The 17,807-nt window shown below is 44.8% G+C and overlaps 1 protein-coding gene across 2 annotated transcripts in view; it reads left to right on the forward strand.

Moving 5' to 3' along the window:
• The window catches only part of Hk2 (hexokinase 2), a 198,581-nt gene that overhangs the window by 134,844 nt on the left and 45,930 nt on the right, over window positions 1–17,807 (forward strand). The window lies entirely within an intron of this gene.

The raw sequence follows: 17,807 nt of genomic DNA on the forward strand, positions 1-17,807 counted from the left end.
CCGTTGGGGCTTGGGACGCGGAAAAAGTCTGGGGTAGTTGGGAAATTCCTTGGGCTGGAGAAGCCACGTCCGCTAGGGCTCCGGCGGACGTGTGGGCTCCTGCGCGGCGCGGGGACTCGCGCGCTCCCGCACTCGCTCCCTCCCCGCGTTCCTGCGCGTGGTCGCGGTCGCCCCGAACTTCTCCTGCCACCTTTTATTCGTTTTCTTTCTCTTGTTTCTGGAGGGGCAGGTCGCGCGGCACGTACTCCAGGACTGCTGTGTGGCCACGTGGGAGGAGCCCCTCTTGGGCAGCCGGAGTTCCGGCGAGAGCACGTGGGGACAGATCGTGTCTCGGGGAGGAGGCTCCTTTGGCCGCGTGGGGCTCCGGGGGGCCTCGCGCGCTGCAGAACTGATTTTGGTAGGCGTGCGACTCCCCTCCGTCTCCTCACCGCCCCCGGGGAGGAGGTCTTGGAGGGCAAGCCGACCCGTAAAGTTGCTGGGACCGGGCACAGAACTGGTTCGCTGCGCCCCCTCCCCGGAACTGAGGTGCCCGGAACTGAAGCTCGGCTAGGGGCGCTCCCCCCACCCCCGCCCCCTGCACGCGATCGGCCCCGCCTCGCGTCCACGGGGCCCGCCTCCGAGTAGGGGGCGGACTTTGGGTGTTACTTTCTGCTGTGCCCCTAAAAGTCAGATAAGGACCGATTCCCCAACCCTCCTCCCAGACACTCTCTGAGATTTATTTATTTTTGCTTTGTGGTCCTTCTGAAAGCGAGCTTTTTTACTGTCCCGGGCCCAGACCTGTCTGTGCCCACCTAGCTGGGGGCATCCTAGCAAACCCGCTGTCTTTTAAAAGGGTGATGTGGGGTGGGGGTGGGGGATGCAAATCCAACTATTTACATAAGAAAGAGCCTCGGCCCCGCTGGGAGCCTCACTCTCTCCGGGTTTGGAGGTCGGGACGGATGGGGCGGAGCGCTGAGGGCCTTCCAGAGGGGGGAATTGAGTTGCCTAAATGTTTGGGATTATGGGCTTGGCTCCTGGTCTTGGACAGTGGCTTGGATTTGAGGGAGGGGATGGTTTGGGGTTGTAATAGGAGGGTTGTTTTAGAGCCGTGAAGCTACGAGTGAGCATTGCTCAATTACAATGTCAGGGTCGGGAGATTTTTTTTTTTAAATTTAATTTTTTTAAGTGTCATGATGTTGTTCCGTGGGGGCTACCTGCTTGTATTTCCTATCTGGCGGTTCTGACGCCAAGAAAAGAATGACAGGTTACCACTGTAGGAGGGAGCCAGAGGCGCCTGATTTAGTTTTGCTCTGTAAAGGGCTATTCCTGTCTAACTCCTTGGATTTGGCCCTTCCTTCTCATTGTTCATTTAAAAAGGCATCTTGGCAATTTCCCTAGGCTTATCTGCCCAAGATGTGAGTTAACTCTTGGGGGAAGACTCATTTCTTGGCAAGTCCTAAAACACAAAGTAGAGGCTCATTAATTCCAGGGAGGTCTCAGTTGGGAGAGTATGGCCCCAGGACATCTAAATTCCTTTGCAAGCTTACTCTTCCTAGTGGAGAGAAAATGGCCAGGATTGAAGCTATAGAATTGAGTCTTAGAGCCTGGAATGGGAGTCATAATCTTTATCTTATAGTTTGAGTCATAAGGGTCTTGGACTCTTTGTATGATCCACTTTTTTTTTCTCTCTGTGCCAGTACTGGGGCTTGAACTCAGAGCCTGGGTGCTGACTTTAGCTTTTTGGTGGTTAATTGGAGATGAGAGCCTCATGGACTTCCCTGCCTGGGCTGGCTTTGACTCTTGATTTTCAGATCTCAGCATCATCAGTAGCTAGAATTACAGGTGTGAGCCATCAGAGCCTGGCCTGTTTCTTTCTTTAAAAAGCAGATGAAAGCAACCTTGCCTTCTTACAGAAGCAGATGATAGCAGCTTTGCTCTCTTTCAGAGTTGTGATGATTATCCACAACAGTGTGAAAATGTCCATCCTTTAGGTTTCTCTACATTTGCAGCTGAGAAGTGTCCCTGAGAACACTTGGATGGATGTATTTCCTCCAGGTTACCAATGGGGGCAGAATTGAATCAGGCCTTTAACTCAACAGGTGTCAGAACTAGGATTTAGCCTCCCAGTTGAGGTGAGCAAATCTGGCTTTGGTGAGCAAAGCTGCTTCATTGTAGCTACAATTAGAAAGGAAGAAGAGGATCAGACAGAATACCTTAGGAGCATCTTTATGAGCTGCTGCTGACAAGAACAATTAAGAGGAGAAGGATGAAACTTGAATTTAATTTTGGTCTTTTGGAAAGCCCTCGATTTGGACTCTCCTTGAATACCCTTGTGATAACATCAGATTCATAGCTAGTCTGAGAATATGAAGGGTGTAGAGTCATCTGTCCAGAACTAGCCTCAGAAGGAATACTTGTCTCCTGATAAGCCTAGTGTTTTATGGCATTAGGATAAGAGCAGTGGTTATTTGTTCACTTTTGCTAATTGAAACTTTGGAACTCCAGCAGCAAGTTAGCTCCTTATCATTTAAACAATTTCATAAGTACAATTTAGGCATGACTTTTGTGAGCAACCCCACTTGCCTAAAGTCACTAGCTTTTTTTTTTTTTGTATAACAGCACCGTGATCTTATTTATTTTTAATTTAAAGAATATGTTCTTGACCACATACTCACCTGATTCTGGGATATGTGAGCTCCTGACCTGTGCTGTGTCTACTCATTGATGCTGGCAGCACTGCTACCCTAGATTTGTAGAAATACAATGAAACCCCATTTTGGATTGATCAATGGTACCAGTAGCCAATGGCCTTTACTTCCCAGGGTTCTTGATTTATTTTTATCTACATTTCCCCTTGACCATCTGAATATTGGATTGCTTTAGGCCTTTTTTAGTCTCGATTTTTTTTTTTTTCTGGTCATGGGGCCTGAACTCTGGGCCTGGGTACTGTCCCTCAGCTCTTCAGCTCAAGGCTAGTGCTCTACCACTTGAGCCACAGCACCACTTCCAACTTTTTCTGCTTATGTGGTGCTGAGGACTTGAACCCAGGGCCTCATAGATGCAAGGCTAGCACTCTACCACTGAGCCACTTTCCCAGCCCCTTTTAGTCTCTGGAGCTAGGATAGATTGTTTCAGAAGCCTTCTACAACTCTGTATTGGAAGCTACATGCCCCTTAGCCTTCATCTTAGCTTCATCCACCTCTCCATCTTTTCATTGCTCAAAGACTTGAGTCACCTGCAGTCCTCAGTCACTTGCCTGATCCCACTGGGTCCTTCTGCTCTTGCTCATTTTATCTGGGCCTGAACACACAATCTGGCTTTCTCCTCTTAACCCTGTCCAGCCCAATTGCTGCTTGCACTTTCACTCTGCTTTCTGCCTTCCACCTTCTGATTTCAATTGGTGACCAGTGCCTATGTTGTTGCACTTGATCCTTCCACAGCATTTGTTTTATTCCACTACACATTAGAGTTTGGGGGTTTTCAGTTGAAGTCCTACCTCAGGGCAGGGAGAATTCTAGCTGTTCTGTTTTGTCACTATGTGTTTTGGCCACTGTTGAGATGCTCAGTGAATGCAAAGTAAAGAAGGGCCACTGTGGAGAAAGAAGCTGAGGGAGAAATGGGAAGATAGATGACCTTTAGAAGGAAGGGCTGTTCCTTCACTGACCGAAGGAGGGGGGGGGGGAGTTTCCTGTCCTGTCTGTGGAGAGATAGAGGATTCATTTTATTTTTATTTTATTACTTTATTGTTGTTTTAGAGGTGATATATACAGCTCGGTTGGTTACCTTTACATACATCAGATAATAAGTACACTTCCTTCCTTTTGCATAGTATCATTTGTTTCCTTATTCTCTCCCATTCCCTCCCTCCCATCTCCATCCACAAGTTGGAAGGTTCACTTTTCATCAATGTCCAGTGAGCTCTGCTGCTGCACTTTTTCACCTGTGTTCTACTGATTCTGTACCCTCCCCCCACCTTCCCTGAGATGTGCAGTCATCAGAAAATGAATACACTCTTCAGAAAATGAATAAACATTAAGAAAAAGGTCCTTTGTTTCCATATTTTTGGACTTCGTTTCAGTATGTATCTTATTTTATATACATATGAAGAGGTGCTTGAGTATTAAAACTTGCTCCTAAGTCTAAGAGGATTCATTCTATTGATGTGAATTAATATGCAAGATAAAATAGTTTTGCCTGTAAGGGATCAGATTCAGATCAGAATTAACTCTTGAAATGAAATGAGGTATATACCCTACCCTTTTAGCCATTAACCAAATTTTTGTAATACACATAGACTGGTGACATTACCTTCAGTCCTGTCATATAAGAGCTCACATGTTCACGCACTCACTGTATGAACAAGTGGTAACCTTCAGCCCTGAACTGCAGGGACTCTCTTGGCAGAAAGGGCCTCCAAGAGTCAAAATAGACAAGAATGCTTACATTCTACAAAGTAGACAAGAATATTTTCATTTCTCTGTGTGCCAAGTGAGAAACAAAAAGGAAGATACATTCTGTTGTGTAAGGAGACATAAAGGCTTCAGGAGAAGAGAATTTATGGCTGCCAAGGTAACGATACTGAGTCCCTGTGGTTTGGTAGAGATGTCACCTTTGATACATTTTGAATACTTGCTGTACCATTAATCTCAATAAAAGGAATTAAAACCTTAAGATTTATTTGTTTATTATTTTTTGGTGCTGGTACTAGAGTTTGAACTTAGGGTACTAGAGTTTGAACTTGGCTTTTGTGATCAAGACTGGTGTGCTGCCACGTGACCCATACTTCTACTTCTGGCTTTTTCTGGTTAATTGGAGATAAAAGTCTCAGATTTTCTGCCCTGGCTGGCTTTGAACCTGAGATCTTTAGATCTCAGCCTTCAAGGTAGCTAGGATTATAGGCATGAGCCACCTGCACTTGGTTTAAGATATTTTGGGACTTGGAATGTGGCTTAGTGGTGGAGTGCCTAGTATGCGTGAAGCCCTGGGTTGGATTCCTCAGTACCACATAAACAGAAAAAGCTGGAAGTGGGTGCTGTGGCTCAAGTAGTAGAGCGCTAGCCTTGAACACAGAGAGGGCTCAAGGACAGTGCTAAGGTCCTGAGCTCCAGCTCCAGGACCAGCAGGAAAAAAAGATTATTTTTGACCAGATTGAATTTTAGATGGATTAATAATCATTGGCAGTGACAGAATGTCATTTTTCAAATGGTAACATGTTAATGTCCCAATACTACCCCTTCCTCTACTCAGAAGATAGATAATCCATAGCAATAGGGGAATACTTTGTAGTATTCCCCTATTGCTATGGATTATCTATCTATCTATCTATTTTTAATACTTTTTTATTGTAAAAATAGTGTATAGAGGGGTTACAGTTACATGAGTACATTTCCTATCGGGCATTGTTACCTCCTCTTTTGTTTTTTCCCTACCATCCCTTCCCTCCCCACCATCTATTTGTTTTATATTGTCAAAATCCTAGAGTAAAGCCGAGAGGTACTTTTTTCTTTACTCTTGAATTAAACTTCCCTCTTGAGGCTGCTCAGCCAAAGTCAACTTTTTTTTTCCCCTGACATTAGCTTTACAAAGTTGAACTTTTCTAGCACCTTGGCGTGTGTGTATGTGGTGGGAGGGTATAGTGAGGGACTGTTGTCTAGTGGCGAAATGGAGAAAGACAAAGCAACGTTAAAATGTGGCCCCTGGAGTCAAATTTGATGTAACATTCCCCATCCCCAACAACAACAGCAACAACAACAACAAAAACCTCCCCAGCATCCTTTATTCAGATATTCCCTACTTAAAAGACTTATTCTTGATAGGAAGTTTCTCATTATCCCTTGTGGAGTTTGGAGGTCAGCAAATTCGATTTGTTTGCTAACCCGGCGTGTTGGCAGTCTTTGTCATTTCAAAGCAGTAGGGGTAGGGTACACCAAATCAAATCCCCAGAGTTCATTGGTTGCCTCTGTACTGCACTCTGCCTTGCATGGGAGGGAGGGACTCTTGCTGCTGCTTTCTATAATCATTTTCTCAGCCTTGGTGTGATTGACATTTGGGGCTCAAATATGTTGTTTGTTAGGGGCTATTTCATCCTAGCATGAAATGCAAGTTTGCACTATATCCAAATTTATAGGAGACAAGGCTGTATCTTCTTATTTCCTTTAGTCCCCTAATTTTCACTTAGGAAAGCCTTTTTTTTTTTTTTTTTTTGCCCCTCAGTGGACTTTTGCAATGTCTGGAGACATTTTTGGTTGCAACAAGTAGCCAAAACAAGATAAGTTTTACTGGTATCTTATAAGTAGGGGCCAAGCATGGATGATAAATATCCTGTGGTACATAGGGAACCTCCTGCCCTCTAGAATTAACTGCTGTAATAGCTACAGGAGGTTGGGAAACTGCTTTAGAAGGACTAACCTCCCAACCCCTTCGGTTTTCAAGTGCATCACTTAGTGGTCATATATAGCTGGTTGGTAGGCCCAGCTGTGGCTGGAGTTCTCGGCTTTTGACAGTGTTCTCACGTCATGAGATAGTCATGACAAGAAAAACAGGCTTCCATAAGAGATGAATTTTAAGTGAGGTCTCCAGTTCCCAGCAGTCAGCAGATGCCCATGATTCCTTACTGAAGGGTGGGCATCCTGGCAGGAGTCAGTTGCTGTTTGTCAACTAGGAAGCTGAGCAGTACCAGTGAGTGCTTCAGAAAACCAGTAGGAAAGAAGTCTCCTCTTGTCCTTTAGGAGAATCTACCCCAGCTATGTTGGAGTTTTCCTTGGATGCTGGGCATCTGTCAGGCTTCCAACCACGGTAGGAGTTGTGAGCTGGCAGGTTGTGAGCTCAGGAGCTGCCACATCTGGGGAGCAGAGGGAGAGGATTGGTGACACTCACCAAGGGACAGGGCTGTCCAGCAGTTTGGGGAAAGACAGTAGGCAAATTAGAGCTAGGTCCCTTGTGCTGAATCTTGGTTTGCCACAGGACAAGCAGTATGAGCAGTGTGAGGAGCCTGTCATAAGATGGGGAAATTATTGAATAATACCTTAATGGAAAAGTTGTAAGGAGTAAAGAGCAAGAATTGCCTGGCACTGGGGCTTATGCCTGAAATGCTAGGTACTCAGTAGGTTGAGATCTAAGGATTACATTTTGAAGTTCCATGAAACTCTTCTCTCCAATTAACCACCACTAAGCTGTACATGGAGCTGTGGCTCAAGTGGCAGAGTGCCAGTCTTGAGCAAATAAACTAAGAGATAGTGCCTAGGCCGAGTGCAGCCACATTACTAACATAAAAAGAAGAGAGTGAATATAATATTTCAAACTCTTAGAACTGTATTTCACCTGTTGTCAAATGCTTTATGTATTAAATATGGAGGAAAAAGAAACCACTCTGATAACCTGCTATACTGGCCATATGGACTGGTAAATGAAGATGCCCTGCTGCTACCTAGATAATCCCAAGGGCTTCTTTTAGACAATGTAGGTTCAGGCTCTGTTGTGCTCTGTCCAATGTTAAATTAAAACAGAGAACAGAGAATGGAAACTTTCTGAGGCTGGAGAAGGAGAAACATCTTCATTGGATTTTCAATTTTTTTTTTTTTGTCAGTTGTGGGGCTTGAACTCTGGGCCTGGGCCACTGTCCCTGAGCTCTTCAGCTCAAGGCTAGCACTCTATTGCTTGACCAACAGGGCCATTTCCCCTTTCCTGGTGGTTAATTGGTTAATTGGAGAGTCTCACAGACTTTCCTGGGCTGGCTTTGAACCATGGTCTCAGATCTCAGCCTCCTGAGTAGCTTTGAACTGCAATCCTCAGATCTCAGCCTTGTGAGTAGCTAGGATTACAGGTGTGAGCCACCAGTGCCCAGCTTGGATTTTCAACTTTTAAAGCCTTCCCTTTCCTGGGCATAGGCCACCTACCCTCTTCCTCTTAACTTGCTTTCCTTCTGGTTCTTTGGGGAGGTGGTACCCCCATTCCGGTGGGTATGTCTGGGGGTTCATGCCTATTGGTACACTCCAGAGGTGATGCACCATCCTTGTGATGCCAAGAGAGACACAACTGCATGGAATAATCATGTTATTTCCAATATGTTTCCCCTGGAGAATCCTCCAGTAACTTTGCTAGAGAGCACAGGACTGAGGCTCTGGGTGGGGGTGGGGATGGGGCAGTTGCCGAGGCTACTCACCTGGAAGGTTTTCTGCTGCCCTGTTTGCCAATCAGATACCTTCTCCCTGTTCATATTTGCTTCCAGCTCTCATGTCCACTGGGGAAACTGGTTAAGGTATCAGTACTTGAGTCCCTGAGACCAGGCCAAGGAAGGCTTGGCCACCCTTGAACCTCCAGGAGATTCCCAAGGGAACTGGGGCCTGGAGGGCACAGCCATTCCCACATTCTTTTGGTCCCTCATGTTCAGACCCTGAGCTGTGTGTTCCTGCTTAACCCACACTGGGGCGGGGCGGGGGGGCGGGTAACCCTAGGTTCTTAACAAGGTCTAAGGGATTTAGTATGTTGAATCTATACTCTTGTCCTTGGAGACTTTGAATAGTTTTTGTCTTACCCCTGTCTGGAATTCTGGCCCTGTGAACCAAGAATCTCATTCTCCACCTTTTACCAGGTGGCCATCGGCTGTTTTAGTGCTTTGGTTTGGGAATCTCCAAGCTTTCCTTGACATTCCTTTCTTGGGGGGATTTGATGTCTAATCTTATCTCTCAGTTCTGAGGGACTAGGGAGGGGAGCAGAGTCAAGCTGAGTGGGGCTGTGGGGACTCACTCAGTCTCCCAGTTTCCCTGCCTCCCAGCATGCTTGTGTCCCTGCTTCACTGCCTGCCTGCCTCCCTCCCCATCCAGCCTTCCCACCCTCCCTCACCATCCTTGCCTTAGATGTTCAGCATCCATTTCTCTGGAGATGGTCTGTAGTCTTAAAAGGCCTTATTCCCAACCTCTTCCTTTTGGCATGTATATCATCTGATAAGAAGGAATGAAGCCAGGCAAAACACCTGACAGCTTTAATTAGGGTTAAGGGAGGACATTTGAAGCTGCCATTTTCCCAGTTGAAACTTCCTGCTTCCTCCCAGATGTTCCTTTGTCTGTACCCTCCACAAAGCCTTCCAGCCAAGTCCCATCCGTTCCATCCCTTACAGATGTAAGAGCTTTGCCCAAGAGCTAACTCTTACAGAAACCTAAGCCACCCGCAAGCGGTCCACCGGGATACTCTACCTATCATGCAGATGAAGACAGTAGGCACAGAAAAGGAGGGTACTTTGGCTGTGCATAAGGCACAATTCAAACCCCGGGGGTCTGACTTCAGAATCCATACACTTAACCCCAGCACAGCAACTTAGGGCTACTAGATATGGACAGCTGTTTCAGTTTCATGGGCTTAAGAGTTAAGTGTCAGTTGCAAAGGATCTTTGGGATCTTTGTTGCAAACCATGCCAGCTGATGGGTACTAAGTGACTAGCCCAGGCTTTCATAGCACGGGCCTGTGTGTGTGCGTGTGTGTGTGTGTGTGTGTGTGTGTGTGCGCGCGCGTGTGTGCGCGCGCGCGCTTTTATAGGTTGGTACTGGGGCTTGAACTCTCAAGACTGCTTGCTCTCCCCCTTGGCTTTTTTCGCTCAAGGTTGGTGCTCTACCACTTGAGCCACAGCTCTACTTTCCTCATTTTTGGAAGTGAATGGAAGATAAGAATCTTTCCTGCTCAGGCTGGCTTTAAATCACAATCCTCAGATCTCAGCCTCCTGAATAGCTAGGATTACAGGTGTGAGCCACCTGTGCTTGGCAAACAGCCATTTTTTTGAGTAAAAAGAGGTACTATTTATGGCCACTCCAGTACCATAGAAGCAAACTGAGACAGGCTTTTTTTTTGTGTGTGTGGCAGTACTGGGTCTTGAACTCAGGGCTTCACACTTTGTTTGGCTTTTTCTTTCAAGGTTGGAGTTCTACCAGTTGAGCCACCCCTCTGCTTCCCTGAGACAGTCTTGGGAAAGGGATGTGGCACATTCGCCTATGACAGGTGTGATCATGGGGTCAGTGTGACAGATGACATGGATCAGAGAGAGAGATCCAGAGGGATTTGGTCCAGTATGTAGACAGCCCAAATGCAAAGAGAAGTTGTCATTTTGGGGCAAGAGGCTTAGAGGCAGACTCTGGTCTCTAGCATAGGGCCATCCGGGGGTAGGTGGAATATGATTTCTAGAGCATCTAGAAGGACAGGCAGATGGATGGGGAGAAAATTGTGTCCTTGTCTCACACAGTGAGGGATCAGGCCTGAAGAGCAGAGTCAGGAGGAGAGCACCTGTAAGTCCAGAGTAGCCAGCTTTTCTCCTTTACCAAGTTCCTCTTCCATCTCTTCTCTGAGGCATTCCCATACCCCTTTGTAGGTATCTACAACAAAACGTGTGTGTGTGTGTGTGTGTGTATGTGAATGTGAAGGTGCTGTTGAGTTCAGGGCTTGGACACTGTCCTTTAGCTGTTTGGCTCAAGGCTGGCATTCTATCACTGTTCCACTTCTGGCTTTTTGGTGGTTAACTGGAGATAGGAGTCTCAAGAACTTTCCTGTCCAGGCTGGCAGGCATGTCAGCTTCCTGAGTAGCTAGGATTACAGGTATGAGCCATTGGTGCCGGGCAACAAGGATTTTTTTTTGTCAGTCATGGGGCTTGAACTTGGGGGGTCTGGGTGCTGTCCCTGAGCCTCTTTGTGCTTAAAGCTAGCATTGCTACATGACCTGCAGTGTCATTTGCAGTTTTTGAGTGGTTAATTGGAAATAAGAGCTTCACAGAGACTTTTCTGCCTGGGCTGGCTTCAAACCACAATCCTCATATCTCAGCCTCCTGAGTAGCTGGAATTAACAGTCATGAGCCACTGGTGCCTGTCAACAAAGACTTGAGAGAGCTGTTGGCATTACAAAGATTTAGAAGTAGATTTAGTTGGTACTTTTAGTCCCTTGGGACCAGTGAGAGTAAGAGAAGTAAGGTGTTAAAGGTTGTGTGTTGGCACGTCAGCTAAGACCATTTGTGGTGAAGGGCAAGTGGAAGTTTGTCAGGTCAGAGGGGAGTACATTTTAGGCATGCAAATTAAGACATGCACATATTCCTAACCTTTCAAGACAGACATTCTGAACTATACTCACATGTGTTTTAAGTGCTCTTAAGTCCATATTTTATTACAGTGAAAGAAACCACCTGCTGTCTGCCTTCCCTTCAGTTTGTAACTACTTGTTGGCATATTTGCCTCTTGGCATGGACTTGCTGTAAAGAGGCTGTGTCTCCTTTAACCCTGGTATCCTCAATGCCCAGCCCTGGTACACATGATTTCTGTGGGTGAATGGGCCATGTTCATGTCCATCTGGGACATATTATTCCTTTGTCCTGCAACCCTTCAGGCAGGACAGAATGTCTGAAGACAGGAGGGACCTGTGTCCCAAACGCCCATATTCTAGACCCCTGACTGGTGCTGCTGGGGGCTCTGTCTAGCTGGCTGTAATTTGATGCAATTGAGAGTGAGAACTGGCAGAACAGGAAACCCTGTGACTCACGATGGTGCAACAGGATCCTGGAGGAGTGGCCCATGGGCTCTCTGGTAAGCTCTGCTCTCACCTCCACCGCCACCGGAGGCTCTGAGTGTGCCCTGTGCCACCTGGATTCTCTCCAAGGTGGCCTGGGCAGAGGCCTTTTCCATCTGAAGAAAAGCTAGAAGCAGATCTGATACTCTTGGTCAACTGGGTTCCAGGGGCCGGGTGGTGGTTCTCAGTTCTCATATTCTGCTGCCATGTGTCTTCCTTCCTACTATCTGTGTGTCAGAAACATCTGGCTTTGACTTGGCAACTTGACAGGCTAAACTTGCTGCTCTTTGCACAGTCTTGGCCCTCCTGGGAAGAGTCTGCGAGGGCATTATTACTAATGAGGTCATTGATAGCAGTGGCCTGGCATTCCTGGGATGGGCACACCTGTGCTAAAGTTGGATTGCTTGGGGCTGGCTACCAGATGTTATAGGTGCTGCTAGTGACAGAGGCTTGTGGTTTGGGGATGCTCCTCCAGACCTCAGTTGGTTGGTTAAACATTTGTGTCAAAATACTGACAAAGGAATAATGGGAAAAAAATTCTTTTGAGACCTAAGTTGCAAGGATGTGTCAGCGTGTAGTTACTGGAAGGCTCTTTGTGGCTGTATTTAAATAGAGCTCCTGGCTGGATTGCCTGAGACTCTATCTCACTATATAGCCCAAGCTAGTCTTGAACTCAATTTTGCTTCAGAAGTGCTGGGATTATAGGCATACTCCATCAAACCCAGTCTTCTATGTTTTAAAAATTGAAATATAAGCTGGGTGCCAGTGGCTCACATCTGTAATCCTAGCTACTCAGGAGGCTGAGATCTGAGGATCGCAGTTCGAAGCCAGACTGGGCAGAAAAGTCCCAAAGAGACTCTTATCTCCAATTAACCGCTCAACAAACCCAGAAGTGGCACTGTGGTTCAAATATATATATATATATATATATATATATAATATACAATATATAATATATATAATATACATACATGAAATATAAATAAATATATATACTTATATATATTTAACTATAATATGCATATGGAGTAACTACCACTCAGACCAGATCTACTGGTTCTTAACACCCCACTCTCCTCACCATTAAGTGTCATCCATCAGTGGCATTGACAGCATAGATTTTTTTCCCCTCCAGTCCTGGGGCTCGAACTCAGGGCCTGGGGACTGTCCCTGAGCTTCTTTTTGCTCAAGCCTAGCACTCTACCGCTTGAGCCATAGTGCCACTTCCAGCTTTTTCTGTTTATAGGGTACTGAGGAATCAAACCCAGGGTTTTGTGAGTGCTAGGTGAGCACTCTACCACTAAGCTACATTCCCAGCCCATAGATGTGTCTTTGTTGTTATGGACAGACCCATGCTGTGTTAGTTTGGTTCTTGTACCCAGCACCATATCATGAGACTCATCTATGTCTTTGAAGGTGGTGGTAGGTGGTATGTTCTCATGCTGCTTTATTTTGCTTTGGTGCTTGACTGAAAGCAGAATAAGGCCCTCCATTTCCCTAGGACACAGCTCTTGCTTAATTTCTTTGGAGGAAGCCAAGTTGGAGCATTGATTGAGATGATGATGATTCTCTCTCTCTCTATATATATATACATATACATATATTTATAGATTTATATATATACAGATACACATAGACACAGATATCTATGTATCTATAGATATATATCTATATGTATGACTTGATTGATTTTTTTTCAGGACAAAACCTGAGTGGTATAAAAACTGACATTCAGTTAGTTGGTCTGCTTGGAGTCTAGAAAATAAAATGTAGGATTGACTAGTGCCTCCTTCAGTTCAGTTCACCTGGATAGGTTTTAGATATAACAAATATCCAGGGAATGGGGAAAGGAAGTCACCTAGACATCCATATCACTGCATCCTTTGCTCTGATGCTTCTAAACTTGTTGTCATTTTCTTATCTTATTCGATCACTGGAGTTTACCCTTCTCTCAGACAGGTGTGACCTGTAGAGATGACTGGTGAGCATTTGCGCATGCATGTATTATTTATTTTCTGCCTGCTTACTGAGAGGATTTGGCCATTTGGGTCAGCTTTCGGTAAGAGGATTTCTAGAGTCATCAAATGGGCAGGGATAGTTATTAAAAACCTTAGACTAGCTTGCTGGTTGGAGGTGAGGACAGAGTTCTGAGTTTCCTAATAAAATGAAAAGGACAAGCCTTTGAATATCAGCAGTTTAATTGACCTGTAGTGCGGTACAGTGTATCTGGGCCATCAAGCTCTTGACGCTAACCCCGACAGAGAATTGACTGGCCAAGGAAGGGTTCATGAACTACACAGCAACTAGCATGGTTGGGTCTTAAGGGTCTTTGTTTCCCACAAGTCCTTTTTTTTTTTTTTTAAATTTTGAGGGTGGTGTTCAGGTCAGCCTAACTTACATGATTCTTCTTGAGTGCTGAGATTATAAATGTGTACTACTCTACCTGGCACAGTGATTCCTTGGTTAAAAAGGTTAGAATCACACGTGGCCAGCTAGTGTGGCTCAACAGTTTCTTCGTAGATGGAAAAATCTGTACAGTTAAGTTCATGCTAAAAGCATCTAAACAGTTTAGCATTTTTTTCTTTTTTTTCCCATCTGGTATGGCTTAATTCAAAATTTCTGATGGAGACTTCAAAGAGCAACAAAAATGATAGAATTCAATCATACTAAAGTGGAGTACATGAACTGAAGAGCTGAGGGACAGTGCCCAGGCCCAGAGTTCAGGCCCCACGACAGACCAAAAAATAAAAAATAAAAATAAATAAATAAAGTGGAGTACAATTTCAGTAGGGAGCTTGGGTAATGTAGTGATTTGAATAACTTTTCTGGCACTGGAATTCATAATCTTAGGATCTTGGGCTTGCCCAGGCCTTCTGAGCCTTTTCATTCTGTGACCTCCAGGTTAAATTCATCCACTGATATGGCTTATTTTGGAAGCTATCTCGTATGACCTTGCATTGCACCTGCCTTTTTAAGCCAATCTGCCAAGGCTCAGACCTCTATGAATCCCAGAAGCATTTGCTTATGGTTTATAATTTGGTTAAGGTTCTTTGTTATCTTGTAAACCTTGGACAGAAGAGTTTTTTTTTTTTAAGAAAAATCTTATTGTACAACATAAAATGCTTTTACCTTTTGTTTGTTTATTATTATTATTATTATTTTTGGCTTGAGATGGATACCTGATGCTTTCCCTCATTGACTGGTGCTCTACCAACTGAACCATGCCTTCACCCCATTTTTACCATTTTAAGTATACAATTCACTGAAAGTAGTAGGTACACATATATTGTTGCTAACCACTATAGCTACCCATCTCCAGAAAAAGAGTTCCTTTAACAATGTATTTCTGGCCACTGTAAGTGTGTTTGTATGTAATTGGTATTTGATAAATTCTATAAACTGGGGAGACACTGTAGATGTAGCCATGTCAGGGATTCAGGGATTGAATGGTAATGACTCTTACAGATTTGGGAATTTAAGGTTTCTTTCTCTGTTTTTATATTTCTTATGGTATTTAGGCCAGTCTTTGTTGTTGAAGTTGGAATTAAGGTGCTTTTCTAGCAATACACAATTGTGTTGGGGCCAAATTCTTACTGAGACCAGTAGAATAGCTTCAGGATCCAGGCATTGCCATCAACTATTTAGTTGGAATCTCCCATGGGCCAGCAGGGTTGTTGATGGTCTGGGTGATCCAGATTTTAGTACCAGTTGTCTGTACTCCCCCACCCGTCCCCAAGGCTGCTACCTGATATGACTAAGTTTCTTTGAGAATCCCTTTCTGGCTTTAATCCCTTTCTAGGCTCTTCCTTTTTGGGTCTCCACATCTGGCAATGGCAGGGCCCTGACTTGAGCCTGTGCACTTCATATTCTGATGTGGGGCCTCTCAAGAGAAAGAGAATGTCTTCTCCACTCTTCAACGTTATTTCTAAAATACACTTTAGGGTTTGGTCTGGAGAGAAATTTAGGCATTTAAAGGAACTGATGTAGGTCTTGTTTAGGGCATTATCTTATTTCATAAACAGTATAGGGTTCATTTCTCTGACACTTCCTACCCCCAAATTCTGAAGAGGAAAACAGATGGTATTATGGTAAAAATGAAAGTGATTGCCTAATGAGGACATTCTAATCTTAGCATTGCTGAGTAGTTACCTATAGAATCTGCTATCTCCTCCTTTGTAATACACACCTTTGTCTGGGAAAGGCCCAGCCAGGCTTTGCTCTGGCTTGCCTGTGGCTCCCTGGTCAGGAAGCCCCTCTTCTTTCCACCTCTTGTCCAAACAGGGACTTAGAGTGAAGCAGTCCTGGGGATAGGCCACATACCACTGAAAGAGAAGAGGCCTTGTTAATCCTGGGTGTGATCAAGTAGAGTTGAGAAAATATCCTTGGTTTGGCAGAGAGAAGTCTGGAAGATGAGAAAGGGTGGAGAGGAAGGAGGTGGTATAGAGTATTTTGCTTACTACCTTGTGTGTGTGTGTGTGTGTGTGTGTGTGTGTGTGTGTGTGTGTGCGTGCACACATGCTCGTGTGCACATACGTGCATGCACACTTTGGTATTGGGGTTTGAACTCTTCATATCCCTAAGCTTTGTCCACTCAAGGCTGGCATTCTACCATGTGAGCCATACCTCCACTTCCAGCTTTTTTGTAGTTAATTGAAGATAAGAGTCTTTCAGAATTGTTTCCCAAGGCTGGCTTTGAGCCCCTCCCTCAGATCTCAGCCTTCTGAGTAGCTAGGACTGTGCAAGCCATGATGTCTGGCTTTTCCTCTATTTTATAGTAAGAAAGCTGGGCTCAGAAAAACTGACTTTTCAATGTTGCACACCTGCTCAAGTACCTCTCAGCTAGGATATGCACACTGGTTTTTCTAGTGCCAAAGATCACTACTTAGATCACTACTACCAGCTACAAAGTGAGGCTTGCCTGAATGGTTGTTCTACTTTGATGGTTTGACCTTCCAACTGACAGGACCCTGGATCAACACAGGATTATTTTACAGAGACATTCTTGGCTTAAGTCATAACTACTGACTTTCAGAGACCCCAAATAGAAAAGTGGTAGAAATGACCTTAAGTAGTGTTGACTAGAACATGCCACTCACAATCATATTGACAGAGGTCAAATCTGCCCAGAACCAGGAAGGATGTAAACATCCAAGGATGTTTGAGCTGTTACAGGTGTCTATTTCATCAGTCTGGAACAGATGTTTGAAATTCTTTTTTCTTTTCTTTTTTCTTTCTTTTGCTGGTACTAGATCTTGAACTCAGGGCATTCCACACTTGCTTGGCTTTTTCCTTTTTCACTTGAGGCAGGAACTTGAAGTCTCATGGACTTTTCTACCCAGGTCCGCTTCAAACCATGATCCTCAGATACCAGCCTCCAGAGTAACTGGCATTACAGCCATGAAACATCAGTGCTCAGTTGGATTTTCTTTCTTTGTTTCTTTCTTCCTTCCTTCCTTTCTTTTCTTTTCTTTCTTTGTTTCTTTCATTCTTTCTTTGTGTCTTTCTTTCTTTGTTCTTTCTTTTTATTGTAGAGATACTGTACAGAGGGATTACAGTTACACGAGTAAGGTACTGAGTCCATTTCCTATCGAGCATTGTTACCTCCTCCTTTGTTTTTCCCTTTACTATCCCTTCCCTTTGGATGGTCTTAATGTTTTCTTTTTTCTTTTTTTAGGTGGGGGAAGAAGGTGTTTTTTTTTGGTCTGGTCGTGGGGCCTGAATTCTGGGCCTGGCGCTGTCCCTCAGCTCTTCAGCTCAAGGCTAGCGCTCTACCACTTGAGCCACAGTACCAGTTCTGGCTTTTTTCTTTTTGCTTATGTGGTTCTGAGGAATCGAACCCAGGGCCTCATGTATGCAAGGCAAGTGCTCTACCACTGAGCCACCTTCCCAGCCCATGGGGGACGAAGTTATTGGAGTTTAAATTCAGGGTCTCAAGTTTGCTAGGCAGATACTCTATCCCTCAAGCCAAGCTCCCAGTCCTTTTTGCTTTCGTTTTTCTGATAGGGGCTCAAATGATTTCACCTTGGACTGTAATTGTATCTGCTTCCCATATAGCTGGGAATGCAAGTATGTGTCACTTCACTTGGCCATTTTTCTTTCACTTTTGTTTTGAAACAGACCCAGGTATGTAGCTCAGGCTGGCCTTCTAACTCACGATCATCATCCTGTCTCAGCCTGGTTACAGGTATGCACACCTCGCCTGCTTTTGTTTATGTATGTATGTATTTTATTCCTCATGTAATTCTGATGTTCTGCCAAGTCTGGGAACTACAACACAGGTGTCAGAATGGAG

The sequence above is a fragment of the Dipodomys merriami genome, unplaced genomic scaffold, assembly GCF_024711535.1.
Source record: "Dipodomys merriami isolate MVZ:Mamm:240054 unplaced genomic scaffold, mDipMer1.0.p SCAF_37, whole genome shotgun sequence".
Taxonomy (NCBI): domain Eukaryota; kingdom Metazoa; phylum Chordata; class Mammalia; order Rodentia; family Heteromyidae; genus Dipodomys; species Dipodomys merriami.